Below are 15,031 nucleotides of genomic sequence, written 5' to 3'. Positions count from 1 at the left end.
GTTTGAGTGCACTGAAATGCATTACTCTAATATTTATGAGTTGGGAAGGAGTTATGGATAATTGTAGATATTGTCTAAAATAAAAAGTAAATATGATTAGAATCTTTAATAAGAGTATTAAAAAATCTATAACCATATTATTTTTGTAATTAATAATTCATAATATTTTAATAGAAAAGCACAATAATGTACTGCCCATGGATTCATTTATTTCTATATATAATTTAGTAGTCTTTTTCTTTATTATTTAATTAATTTCTTCACATGAATCAAAAGAAAATATAATTCTCACGCAGACAACTTTTTGTCATATATGGTATATATATATATTCTTTGTGTTTATATATATGACAAAAATATAATAATCATGCAAGAAAAAAAATTTAAAACTTATAATTATGAAAAACAACCAAAGATTAATTAAAAGTTTTACATGATTATATAATTTTTATGTTTATTCATGGACAAGTATTAATCAAATAGATTGAATAATATATATTTAAATTAAAATATGTTATTGGACCTTCTACTCTTCACAAATTTAGAATTTAGTCCTTGTATTTTTATTTTTAAGGATTTAGTCCTCCAATTTTTAAAATTCAAGTTCAATTATTAATTTTGTTGAATTTTTTTGTTAAAATTGATATAATAACAAGTTTAGCCTAAATTTTATATAAAATCATGACTAAATCAACATAATATATAAAAATTAAAAACTAAATTTATTATTATATTAAATTTTAAATTACTAACGTACCATTCCGTTGAACATTTAACAAAACTTAATTGAAATGAATAAAAATTATGATCATTTTGAAAATTTTAAAAGTTAAGTGATAAAAAATTAAACATATCTAAGTAACTTAAAATATAGGTTAGCTTTATTTTTTATTTAACTAATGATTTATTTATGTGATAAAATTTAATATTTAGATGAAGTTTATCAAAATAAAAAAAATGTAGAAATTGTTTTGGTCCACTATCCCATTGAATAAAAAACTGTATACGTGTTCTACATCCTCAAACCAAAACTCATAAAAGGGCAATTAAGGGACCCGCGGGTGACACAATTTAACTGCTTCACTCACAATTCTAAGTATTGTTTTTATACCCATATCAACTCCGATCACGGCACTAATAGGATGACGAATTTAGAAAGACCGACGTGGCAAAACGGTATTGGCTGTGATATTCCTAACCGGGTGTGGCGGGTCGGGGGAAAAGTGTAAAATTGAAGAAAAGGACGAAGACGAACGAGACACACAAAAGGAATTATGGGCCGAGGGAGTAAGTGTCTTTTCCATTTTACATTTTATGAAATAAATATTGGTTTCAAAAAAAAGGAATTTAAGTACTAGAAGACTCCTAAATGGTAAAGTTGTTTTAAATTTTAAAAATTGTTAATAATAGTATCATTTCGATATTTAATTTCAGTATTTAAGTTTAATTTCGATATTTAATTTGATATCTAATTAAATGACATGGTACAATAAATGTTTAATAAATGTGTTCTAATAAAAATAATATAGGTATTTAATTGAGCTAAAAATTAATTTATTTATCAAATTAAACATTGAAATTAAATTTAAATGTTTAATTGAGACAACAACAAAAAAGAAAAACTCAATTAGTCTAATCTCAAAATATTTGCGGATTTGATAGTAGGATACTATTAGAGTTTAATATTTTAATGGTTGAAACTACAAATTTGACAATTGAGAGGCTTTGGTATTATGACAAATTCTGCATAAATTATATATGAGTTCTGTATAATTATTTTGAAAATATAATTTATAATTGTAATTTATACTAATAACTTAAACAATTAACATCTCCCTAACAATTTTACCATTAGTATCCTCTTTTGGAATAATAAGAATGAGAGAAAACAAAATTTGTATGAACAATATTGTTCATTATATCTCTCTCTATATTATTATGAACTTGTTGGCTAAATTAGTGTAATATCAATTGGAAGAGTAAAATTATTAAAAAATTAAATTAAAATCATAAAAATAAAATAAAAATAAATTAAGCTTTTTAAATATTCAATGAATACCCAATTATTACAACATAATCATTTATTTTAAAACTATTTTTATACTTTTTAAAAAAATGCTAAAATGCCTTGAATCATCTCAAATTGATCTGTTTTTAGTGTCTAAAACTTATTAAATTTAAATAACAAATCATACCTAAATTCAATTCGAATTAAATAGACTTAGAAATAAGTTACGTAAATGAAGCTACCTCTTTTACAAATTCTATATTCATGTGATAGGTATATGCCTTGAGCACAACTTTTTTTTTTTTTAATTTCTTGTTAGTTTATGAGATATTTTCACGTTTTTTTTATATAAAAAAGAACAACAATCATAGTATTGCATGATGAATATTGCATTCTTAAGAATATGATTCTTTTCTTTTCACCAAATTTAAGAAAAGTTAATCTTAGTGACTTTTTTTGGGCAAATTACCAATAAAAGTCCCTTTTTTTTTAAATTTACCGAAATGGGCCAGGTCAAAATTTATTTACCGGAATGGGTTAGTTTTTACAAAACGCGTCCACGTCAGCGTGTTGTCAGAGGAAAAAGCAAGGCAACGCTTCCTCAAGGAAGCGCTTTGCCTACGTGGACAGAAAACGCTTCCTTGAGGGCGTGCTTTCTGTCCACGTAGGCAAAGCGTTTCCTTGAGGAAGCGTTTTCCCCGTGTTTGAACAGTAGCTACGGTTACTTTTTTGACTGTTGGTAACCCCCCCAACGGTCCAAAAAAAATTTTCACACTTAAATCTTTTCAATCTTCAATCTTTCAATATTCTCTCAAATTTCTCTCAAATCTCTCAAATTTCTATTAAATTCCTCTCAAAACTCTCATTAATTTTTTCAAAAAAGCTCTAATTTTATTTTTTCTAAATTTATTTTTTAAAATAAAAAAATTTGATCGTGTTAGCAATGGCCGAGAATTAATTCGCCGATGATAAACACATATCCGTTGAACAAATGCAAATGGTAAGTGTTAAATTTAATATTTAAATATTATTTAAGATTTACATCATTTATGCAAATTTAAATAATTTTTATTTTATTATTTCTTATAAAATCAGTAGATCGGATATTGCAATGCTATATCCGTAACATGACCGGTCCTCCATCACCGTTGATAGAGGATTACCTACGGAAGCGGGTTTTTGCACGTGGCGATGATAGGTAGGGGTGCAAGTTGGACCCAAACTTATTAGTGCGTTGATAGAAAGATGGAGACCCGGGACGCACATATTTCATCTTCCATGTGGAGAGTGCACTATCACTTTGGAAGACGTGCATTTGCAATTAGGATTGCCGGTGGACGGGGACGCAGTCACTGGGTCCGTTCATTCTGCTAATTGGGGAGCGGTATGCTACGAGCTTTTGGGTGCTATTCCGGATAATATTAACGGAGGTCGGATCGAGATGGGCTGGTTGCGAGACACATTTCCGGAGCCGGATGATGATTCTACCGAATTAAAAAATATTTGATATGCTCTAGCATACGTTCTTCAGATAATTGGAGGTTATCTGATGCCGGACTTGTCACGAAACCTTGTACATCTAAGATGGCTACTGAAACTCGTTGATTTTAGAGCAGCTGGTGAATTTAGTTGGGGGTCTGCCATGTTGGCAACACTGTACCGGGAGATGTGCGGGGCTACGCAACCGAATAAAGCAAAAATCGGAGGTTGCCTATCACTACTGCAATCATGGGCACAGTTTTGCTTTCCATTTTTACGTCCTCGAGTGGACCACCCATATACATTCTCACTCATAACGAGGTAAATTTTATATTACATTTTACAATTATTACGTAGATTTAAAATATAATCGTATGCTAAAAATTTATTTAATTAGGTGGAACCATTCGGCAAGTTATGCTCGATTACCTACCTGTCTTGAAGATATACAGCTTCTATTAGAGCAACGGTCGGAAGCACAAGTAACTATTAAAAATATATATATACATAATAAAATAGTGGATTCGTATTTAGTATTTAGTATTTAGTATTTTTTATTTAACTAATATTTCCATCATTTTTATATAGTTTCAATAGACACCATACAAGGATCCGGCAATTCGGGCAGTAATTCCAGATGAATACTTGCAAAATCCGAACGCTTGGCACATGAAGGTCCCATTGGTCAACTTTGCTATTGTGGAGATGCACCAATCAGACAGAGTATTACGACAATTTGGATTCCGACAACCGATTCTTGTGGCACCTAAGGTGTTGGATGATCATCACAAAATCGACTTACGGCAATTGCATACGGATTGACCGAGATTCTAGTCACACTATATCCAAATGTGGGAAGATCGGTATGATTATATACCTACTCGGGAACCGGTCATCGTTCCAGAGTTGGCGTGCGTGCCGGAATACATGCCATGGTTTAGGATCCATGGCAAGCCATATTTACTGTCAGAAGAGGAGAGGCAGCGGCAATTGCGTGTCCAAAATGAACGACGTGGCCCTTTAAATCCTAGAAGAAGGGACGACGACGCAGGCCCATCAACAATACCACGCAATCACCCTACCAAACAACAGGACCTACATCCCAAGGCCCAACAGTTCAACCGTCGACACCCACAGCATAGCCTCTTCAGATGATGCCAAGTATGTATCCTAGCCCTTATATGTTTCCTTTTTCTAGTCCTATGGCAGGTTGGAATGTATGGCCCGGTTCATCTCTATTTTCGATTACTCCGAGTGGACCGCTAATCTATAGGCAGCCGTCACATGAGGGATCGCAGGAGGGGCCGTCGGGGAGCTCTTCTTTTTACCAATCCCCATCACCTTATGGGTTTCAAACACCTCTGCCATTAATGATGCAAACACCTCCACAGTCACTATTCTATCAAGGCGGGTCATCCTCCCAACACGCACAACCAGAATCCTCGCCGGAGCAAGCACAACCCCCGCCGGAAGCTGGACAAAGGAGGAATCCAACGCGTAACCGTCGACGACCTCCATGTGGCACTGAATCCGATCGATACGGACATTGATTTTTATTTTAATATATTTGTACAAACATTTTGAATATTTTTATATTATTTCATGTAATTAGATAAAAGGTTGTTTTAAATAAAGTAATTGTAATTTACTTTTATATTTTTAATAAAATGGAAATTATTTTAAATAATGCAACATTTTGAATATTTTTATATTATTTCATTTAATTAGATAAAAGGTTGTTTTAAATAAAGTATTTATAATTTACTTTTATATTTTTAATAAAATGGAAATTATTTTAAATAAGGCAACATTTTGAATATTTTTATATTATTTCATGTAATTAGATAAAAGGTTGTTTTAAATAAAGTAATTGTAATTTACTTTTATATTTTTAATAAAATGGAAATTATTTTAAATAAGGCAATATTTTGAATATTTTATATTATTTCATGTAATTAGATAAAATGTTGTTTTAAATAAAGTAATTGTAATTTACTTTTATATTTTTAATAAAATAGAAATTATTTTAAATAAGGCAACATTTTGAATATTTTATATTATTTCATGTAATTAGATAAAAGGTTGTTTTAAATAAAGTAATTGTAATTTACTTTTATATTTTTAATAAAATAGAAATTATTTTAGATAAGGCAACATTTTGAATATTTTTATATTATTTCATGTGATAATATAAAAGGTTGTTTTAAATAAAGTAATTATAATTTACTTTTATATTTTTAATAAAATGAAAATTATTTTAAATAAAACAATATTTTAAATATTTTTATATTATTTCATGTAATAAAATATAAATAATACAACATATTGACAATTACAACAACTATCAACTATTGCGATTTGGACATGATCTACTTGTATGGCCTGGGTTCCTACACTATCCACATAACTTCTGTTGATTGGTTGTTTCTCGGATATCCATATTGTTGCGTATTCTAGTCGAGCAAGGTCGACCCTTTAGTTTACGCCGTAACTCTCTATCCGGTAACAGTTTAAACGGAGCAAGCGATACAGAGGGCCACTTACGCTCGTCTGGGACCGGTGGGAATATGTGTCTCCACACGTTGTACATGTATTCCAATTTGTACACGTCATCGACATAGCTCATGGGATCCAGACGAAGATTTTGACAAGCTGCAATTACATGAGTGCATGGATAATGAAGTGCGTCAAACCTTCCACAATCGCAAGTCCTATTTCTTAAGTGTACACGATATTGCCCGCCAGTAATACCTTGGTGCGGTTTGTCAAACTCTGTCATACGAAACCATAAGATGTCTCGATCGTGACACACTGTGTGCATAGTGTTCGCCCGTGCCTTCGTCTTGTTAATTTCTTGCAATACCTTTACACACCATACATGGCCTCCCTGAAATTGGCCTGCATAACTCGATGCTCGTTTTAGAAATAGTGCCGCTAAACGAAAATATGTCTCTCGTACAATTGATGTTATCGGTAAATGACATGTTCCTTTCAGAACAGAATTTATACATTCGACCAGGTTTGAGGTCATGTGACCATATCGTAAGCCACCGTCGTATGCTTGTGTCCACTGTTCGAAAGGTATATTACATAGGTAGTCATGGCCCTCTTCGTTAACTGAATGGAAAACTGCCAACATCTCATGAAAACGGTCCTTACTTATCTCATACTCTGCCAATATAAGTTGATAGCGAAAATTACATACCACTTTTCCTTTTAAAATAAATTCAATATTCCAAACGAAATTATATTAATAAAGATAAAGTTAAATACCCATGTTGGTTACTTGTCGTTTTTCAGTTGTAGAATGAAATTACCCGTGGTAGTTGGACGCAACGTGCCTTAGGCAATACCGATGGTGTGTGTGATGCCACATGCTTCCCTGTCGCGCAATTGCGGTTAGTATTCCGGTGCCCTGATCTGATATGACACAGATATTAGGTTGGGGGTAAACATGCCTCCTTAGGCTAGAAAGAAAGAAATCCCAGTCATCAGCTGACTCCCCTAGTGTTATTGCAAACGCAATTGGAAGGATTCTCCCACTGCCATCTTGTGCCACAGCTAGCAATAGCCGATGGGTATATCTACCGTACATAAAGGTACCGTCAATTTGTACCAGTGGCTTACAATATACAAATGCGTCTCGATATTGCTTAAAGCTCCAGAAGAGACGCTTAAATACTTGGCATCCACGGAGCAATCAGTCGTTGTAGTATGCAGGTTCTGTTTGAAGGTCTGTTATGCAACCTGAGACGTATCTCTCTAGCACTTGACACCAATGCCATATTTCATTATATGAAGTGTCTCACCCACTATGCATCTTCTCCAAAGCCTTCTGCTTAGCTATCCAAGCCTTGCGGTAAGAGGGCGTATACCCCATTTGGTTACAAATATTGGCAATTAAGATTGGCACTAAAGTCCTAGGATCTGCCTTTACTGTGGGTAGTATTAAGGTAGCTAACATAGCTGAATCCATCTTAGGATGATCTTGTAAAATACCTGCCAACGAAGTACGTTAAATAATGTAACATTACATAATAACAGTATTATTCAAAAACCTTAAATATTGTACCCGCAGCACATGTATGTGGACCTTTATACTTTTTTATCTCCAACAACCCTGTCCTTTTCCTCAACAAGGCGTAGATTTTCCATGAACAACTTCTGTCTTGCACTGCATACTTCGCCTCAAATTTATCGGATTTAGATTTAACCACGTGGTAGTTAACACTGTTATTGATGCTATATTGTTTCAATGCACCAAGAAAACTATCCTTATTGGAAAACTCCTTACCAACTTTAAATTCACTCGAATCCAATAACGAACTTGTATGATCACGCGTTCTGTGTGGTAGATCTGGAAACTCCAATGCATCATCTGCAGATAGATCAACATTATGCATGTGGGCTGGAAGCGAGTATACCCTGAATCGTGGATCTTCTTCTTCATCTGCACCCCTTTAACATCTTCAGGTTCAGTTGGAATAGGTTCTGGTTCAAAAAATAATCCAACTTCTGTACCATCACGGCCGGGCTCTCGAGGTGAATCCATATCGGACTCATCATCTAACCCACCATCATCTGCGACGTATAAGGTCCCTTCACAGGTGGACGTCATGGGGAGTACATCATCCCTTCTTCTAGACGTTTCATAACGTCCCCAATTGGATGTAGATTGCCAAGCACTATAAGTTGATGTCGTTCCCCAGTACGTATTTCTAGCATCAAACATCAACCCACCTAGGTACATGTCCCATCCACTAACAGAGTGTCATGCAGGGGTTGTGTATTCCATACTGCTACCAAAAACCGGTGGTTCCGTGTTATGTAACCCACTAACGGAGTGTCGGGCAGGGGTCGTGTATTCCTCTCGAATAGCAGTCGCAAATGTATCATTTGGTGATGCAAGTTGTACATATAACTCAATATATGGTGCTCCATTAGCAAGATGAGTCTGCACCATTGCCTCCAAGCTACGAGCACCTTTGATGTCGAACGAGTCATATGTTACTGGATCAATAGAAGCATAAAATCGATACCTAATAGACAACACTTTTATTGGCGTCGTTTCGAATATTTTACACCTAATCCTTTTACGAAGTTCTGTCAAATCTATGTTCTGGTTAAAAACCAGTCGTATTGTATTCTCCGAAAAAACAACACCGTTTTCGGTGTAACGAACCCCACCATCATAGTAAATAACAGCACTAATGCGTTCACTCATCTTTAATTTTTATCCTTCTTGGCCTCTCTATTTTTGTTTTTTTGCTATAACTTATGCAACCTGAGAACAAAATTTGGCTCATTTATAGCCCAAGTTATTTCAGAAACCACTGTAGCAAAAGAGCGTCCACGTGGGAGCTTCTTTCAGTACTTTTGCTGAAAGTGCATCCTGCTTGAAGCGTTTTTGACACTATTTATGCAGACACGTCTTCTCAAAATTATTTTTTCAGAGACCACTATAGCAAAAGAGCATCCACGTGGGAGCTTCTTCCAGTAATTTTGCTGAAAATGCATCCTGCTTGAAGCGTTTTTACCACTATTTGCGCAGACATGTCTTCTCAAAATTATTTTTTCAGAGACTACTGTAGTAAAAAAGTGTCCACGTGGAAGCTTCTTTCAGTACTTTTGCTAACAATGCATCCTGCTTGAAGCGTTTTTTACACTATTTGCACAGACACGTCTTCTCAAAATTATTTTTTCAGATACTAATATAGCAAAAGAGCGTCCACGTGGGAGCTTCTTTCAAGATACTTTTATCGACAATGCATCTTGCTTGAAGCGTTTTTGACACTATTTTGCAGAACCGCCTTCTCAAAATTTTTTTTCAGAGACTATCAGTAGCAAAAGAACGTCCACGTAGAAGCTTTTTTAGATTAACAAATAATTTAATTAAGTTACCCTAAACCCCAAACCCTAATTTATTTGATTTTTTTTCTTAAATACCCTAAAACCTTAAACCTTAAACCCTAAAATTCTAATCTAATTTTTTTTTAAATTTATAATTAATTTACTCAAGTAACCCTAAACCCTAATTTATTTGATTTTTTCCTTAAAAACCATAAACATTAAACCATAATCTAATTTTTTAAAATTAGTAATTAATTTAATTAACAAACACTAAACCCTAATTTATTTAATTTTTTTTCCTTAAAACCTTAAAATTTAAAAACCCAAAATTCTCAAAACCCTAACCTTAATTGCAGAAAACCCTAATAAAAACAAGGGAAAACGCTTCCTCAAGGAAGCGCTTTGCCTACGTAGACAGAAAGCGCGCCCTCAAGAAAGCGTTTTCTGTCCACGTAGGTAAAGCGTTTCCTTGAGGAAGCGTTTTCCTGCTTTTTCCCTTGACAACGCGCTGACGTGGACGCGTTTTGTAAAAACTGGCCCATTCCGGTAAATAATTTTTGACCTGGCCCATTTCGGTAAATTTAAAAAAAAGGGGCTTTTATTAGTAATTTGCCCGACTTTTTTTTTCTATGATTTAAGAAATAAGAAAATTACTGTGAATAAAACTTTACCCTAATGGATATAAGGAAGATTGAGACTTTTAAAATATAAAATTTAATTATGGATTTAGTTTATATTTATTCAAAATATGTTTTTGTTCGATACTTTATTTGCAAATTATGTCTATTGTTTTTAATAATTATGAAAATTGCAATCAAATTCGATCCACTAAAAATTCAACAATAGTTAAATCAAACAAAACATGGATATATTCAAACAAAATTAATTGATAACTTCCAATAATAATTAAATATCTAATACGGAAATCATGTCAACTGATAGTGTAAAATTCAACAATAATTTAGAATCTATATGAACAATGAAGAAAAAATTAAACACGTAACAAGAGTTACGTTCAAAGACTGCCACCGCCTTATGCAGCTGCCTGAATTGGCCTATTAGATGTAACCCTATGGCCCCTTCCATGATATCCCTTGCCACGACCACCATGGGGAGGTGCTTCATAATTGTAGCCTCCATCTTCTATCCTATCAGCCTGTTGTCCATTGCATCCACCACGTCTACAGCCACGGGAACCTCGTCCTCTTCCTCGATCGTAGCCACGATTGTGATTCCTGCCTCCATCGTCATACTCAGCACTCCTTCTACTCCTTGGCATCCTTCTACCATCTCGGTCATTATGTGATCCTGCCTTCACCTGATTAGCTGGTAATGGAGGTTGATACCCGACAGATGACATATCCAGTTCTATTTTTGAAAGGGTTATAGTAATGATGGACGGACACATGCCTAGTGGTCTCCAATGGAACAAGTCCTTCCAAAAGCTCCCACATATCAATTATATCCGTGGATCCAATTGATGTAATCTGATGAAGACCCACAATTCTTTTCTTAATTAACTCTACAATAGCTACAGCCTTGTTAATGGCTTTTCCCATTGCCTTAAACACTATTTGATTGGAGCCGTTTTCCTGAAGCAAAGTCAAGGCATAACTGATATAATTACGCATACTGCCTTGATTGCTGATCCGAATCTCCTTCTCGTCAATGGGTGTCTCTGCTTTCGGCTTCTCCACTCTCTGGTAACGATCCATCTTTAATGCTTTGTTAATGGAGGATTAGTTGGGAGGGTAAGCTACACCAAGACGGAGCCCTCTTCTACACCTTATTTCTCTTTCTTTTACGCCCTAGTACCTTTGGCACATTGGGTGTATAATATATATACAGAAGTTAAGGCTTTAGTTTTAGATTTGTGGTTGTGAATGGAATTTCGATTCCGATTCCTGTTAGGAATGGGGTTCTTAGGACATAACTTTAATGTTGAGCCTAGTTAAGCTTTTATTTTACAATTTATTATTTCCTTTCCTTCTATATTTTTCATCAAAATTATAATGAGATTAATCATCCTACCGTCCTGTAACGCCCCAGAAATTGGGCCTAGAAGAGTTGGGCTTTAAGTCTGGGATTCAGATAGAAGAAAACCTGAATAATTAAGAAGTTTTAAATATTATCGTTTAAGAAGAAAATTTTGAATTAAATTACTACTAGAAAATTTTTACTATATTTATTATTACGGATATTTTAAATTTTTACGAAATTTTAATTAGTATTAAGAGATAAAATTATTATTATTAGAAAAATATTACTGTATATATGTTTAAAATTTTTTATGAAAATTATTATTATTTACTGTATTATTTGAAACTTTTATTATTAGATATATTTATAAAATTATTATTATTAGTAATTAAATAAGTAACGAAGGGCTTATAGTGTGGGAAAAAGTCCAGGGTTCGGCCTACAAAATTCTTAAATTTGGTCTCTTAAGGAAATCTGGGTAGTAGGCCTTATTAATAATTTCGGCTGAGTTTTAGCATAAAGGAGCACCTGGCCTAGTGGCTAAGCACGTTAGGAAGGCTGGGAGGTGCCTAGGTTCAAGGCACGGGGAGCGTAATTTAGAAGTTTTTTTTAGTATGCGGATCGCTATTGGAATAAGGGTTAAGAGGGGTTACGAGTATAATTTAACACAAGGAGCATCTGTGGCACAGTAGCAGCAGCGTGCTAGGCCTGCTAAGAGGTTATGGGTTCGATTCCAGGGGGAAGGCGAATTCTGTTTTATTTTTAGCAAGCTAGAACTGAAGCGGGTAAAGGTTAAAATTAAATGTGAAAGGATTATGTCATGAAAGGAACTTTGGTGCAGTGGCAAGCAACATGTGTGTGGGGTTAGAAGGTCGCGTGGAAGGCAAAATTCTCTTTTATTTTTAAGCGGACTGGAGCTTCAGCAGGTAATGTTTAAAATTAACTGTGACTTTATATTAGTAAGGAAGGAAGCCTGGTGCAATGGCCAGCAGCACGGACGTGGGCGGAAGGAGGACAAAGGTCTGGGGTTCGAGCTACAGTTCGCGCACGCAAGATTTGGATTTTTGCTGCATGCGTGGGGAAGGAATTGGGGTCTGATCAGGACTCTTGGCAGTATGCTGAAGCGGTGAAAACGGTGGGCTCGATTGGCTAGGAGTTTGAATGAAATTCAAACATTGGATGAGGACAACAATCAAGGAAATTCGGGAATTAGAATTGGGAAAGAATTCCTATGCCGAAAGGCACTCTTTCGGCCATAGCTATATCAAATGCCGTATATTTTGGCCTTTAGGATTCATTTTTTTTGCTTCTTCTATTTTCTATTCTTTTTTTTTTACTTCTCTCATCTCTTTCCCTCTTCTCTTTTCTTTCTCCTCTTGCCGATTCTCATCCTATTTTTTTGCCTAACCTAAATCCTTCATATTCTTCTTCTTTTCTCTCATAAATCCTCAACAAGACTGGTTAGCCGAATTTCCATTGAAGCCAAACCTCTTTTCTTTCAAAACCAAAATCTTACTACTTTGAGGTACTGCAAAGGCCGAACCCTTGGTTGAGTATTTTCCCTTCTTGTACGGTGGTTGGATCTACAATCGATTGGGAGTAGTGTCATAACAATATAGGTAAACGCTCAAATCTTTCTTTCGTTATTCATGAATTAAGGTAAAAGCCGAAAAACCCCTATATGCAAAGGGTGCCTGTTGATTGTACTCAAAGGGTTTAGTGGTGATATCTGATTTGTTTTCCTCTAGTGTGGATTAAAGGCTACTAATCAAGGGCTTGGATATTTGGAACAACCAGAGTTAGATCTAGTCTATTTTTTCGGCAAAGGTAAGAACACTAGTGCCTAAAGTGTTAATGGTCGATTTTTGGTAAGGAGTTTTGCAGATAAGTTGCTATGGATTCATAGTTAACGTACTAGTAATTGATTGTAAGCAGTTCGTGTATGGAACTCGTCAGCGTTTCGTCGCAAATAGGTGTGTAAACGACACCCACTCATAGACTAGATCGGCAAAAGCCGAAAAGCCGAAATGCCGGAAAGCCAGCATTTTGTGAACTTGCGAGCGTGCGAGCGCTCATGAGATGATTGTTTGTTAGTTTTGGTAATCTAAAGCGATATGATTGCAGAGTGCACAATTTCATGCACTTCGGTATATTTGGGCTTAATGGGTCGAAAACGGGTTAATGGGCCAACGAGCCCAATTCAGTAAAGACGCTCGGTAAGTGTTTCTGTTGATGCGTTAACGGTTGTAGGATGTATGTAAACCCTAAAATAATGAATTTTACTAAAATACCCCTAAGTATGAAAATTACCATTTTACCCCTAGGTGCAAAATGACCGTCATACCCCTAGGGTTAATTTTGACTGAAATGCATGATATTCTGATTATGTTTGTTGTATGCCATGACATGTATATCATTGCATGGGGTTGGGTTTTGTTATGGAGGAAGAACCTGCTCGGTGGTTGTGCCACATATTACGATATAAGCGACTTTGTTTGCGGATTATAGTTAGTGCAGAACCGGTGCTAATAACCGTAAGTGTAGGGATGGCGTGGGTGATTTATTCCCCACGGGAAGTGTAGGGATAGACGGAGGCAAGTGCAGGGTTGGATGGGGTTATCATGCATTAATCATATGAGACTGTTTTGTTATGGGCCAACCGTATTGAAATGGGCCCAACTATATTAATATAGGCAAGGCCCAATATATCTCGACTTGTAATAGGGCTACGACCCAGATTGATACTGATATGGGCTAGGCCCAATATACTCTGATACTGTAAGGGGTTATGGCCCAGATTAATATTGATATGGGCTAAGGCCCAATTAACACTGATTTCTGAATAGGGCTTAGGCCTAGTAAAGCTTGAACTGATTTGGGCTTTGGTTGGGATACTTTACACACTGAGTTTACCAAACTCATCCCTTTTCTCTTCCATCCTTGTAGGTGAGCCCTAGTTGGTGGACTTGGAGCTGGGCGGGATTCAGAGTGGCCACGAAGATTAAGTTTCTGTTTTCTTTAAAATAAGTTTCGCATTTATTATTTTGATTATTTTTATTCTGGTTTAAGTTGTAATAAGGCCGCTCTTTTTATTATTTTTAATATTTTGGGTTATTAAATTGGTTAGCTCTAGGGCGCGTTTTATAAAAGTTACTTATTTTCAAAATATCAGGATTATCGAGCAAAGCTTCCGCAACGTAAATGTTTTCAAAGGAAATAAATATTTTAAATGGACTTAAACTTAATTTGTTGTTCGTGGACAAGTAATATGTTTTAAGTGTGGCAATGGATGTGTGCATGTCTAGGATTGGATCCATAAAGAGCTTGGTACTTAAGCAGTCCAATAGACTCACTTCCTCTTTTCTGGCTTCCTACCTAGTGTACAGCTTCCACTCACTTTAATCTATAACGAAAATATTTTTTTCAAAGATTTTTAATTAAAACATGAGTTTTACAATAACGCTCCATTGAGTTTTACACCAAGAAGGGTTTTCAATGAAAACATGGTTTTCGAAAAACACTTTAATGAGACACGCCGAATTCGGCCGTAACGTCTGGGTCAGGTTTGGGGTGTTATATTTAGTGGTATCAGAGCTCGGTTGCAACAACTCGACTTTGGATCAGGTCCAAAAGTTTTTATAAAATTTTGAAATCTAATTCTATGGAAAAACACTAAAATCGATTTTGTGGAAATGTTAGAAAATTCTTTTAAAT

General features: G+C 35.0%; 1 pseudogene; it reads right to left on the bottom strand.

Annotated features, from left to right (window-relative positions):
* Positions 1–10,370: 10,370 nt before the first annotated feature.
* LOC108481152 (uncharacterized) lies at positions 10,371–11,052 on the bottom strand (annotated as a pseudogene).
* Positions 11,053–15,031: the final 3,979 nt, after the last annotated feature.

Source organism: Gossypium arboreum, chromosome 1, assembly GCF_025698485.1.
Source record: "Gossypium arboreum isolate Shixiya-1 chromosome 1, ASM2569848v2, whole genome shotgun sequence".
Lineage (NCBI taxonomy): Eukaryota > Viridiplantae > Streptophyta > Magnoliopsida > Malvales > Malvaceae > Gossypium > Gossypium arboreum.
The sequence above is the reverse complement of the archived record's forward strand: the minus strand, read 5'-3'. Positions and strand labels throughout refer to the sequence as shown.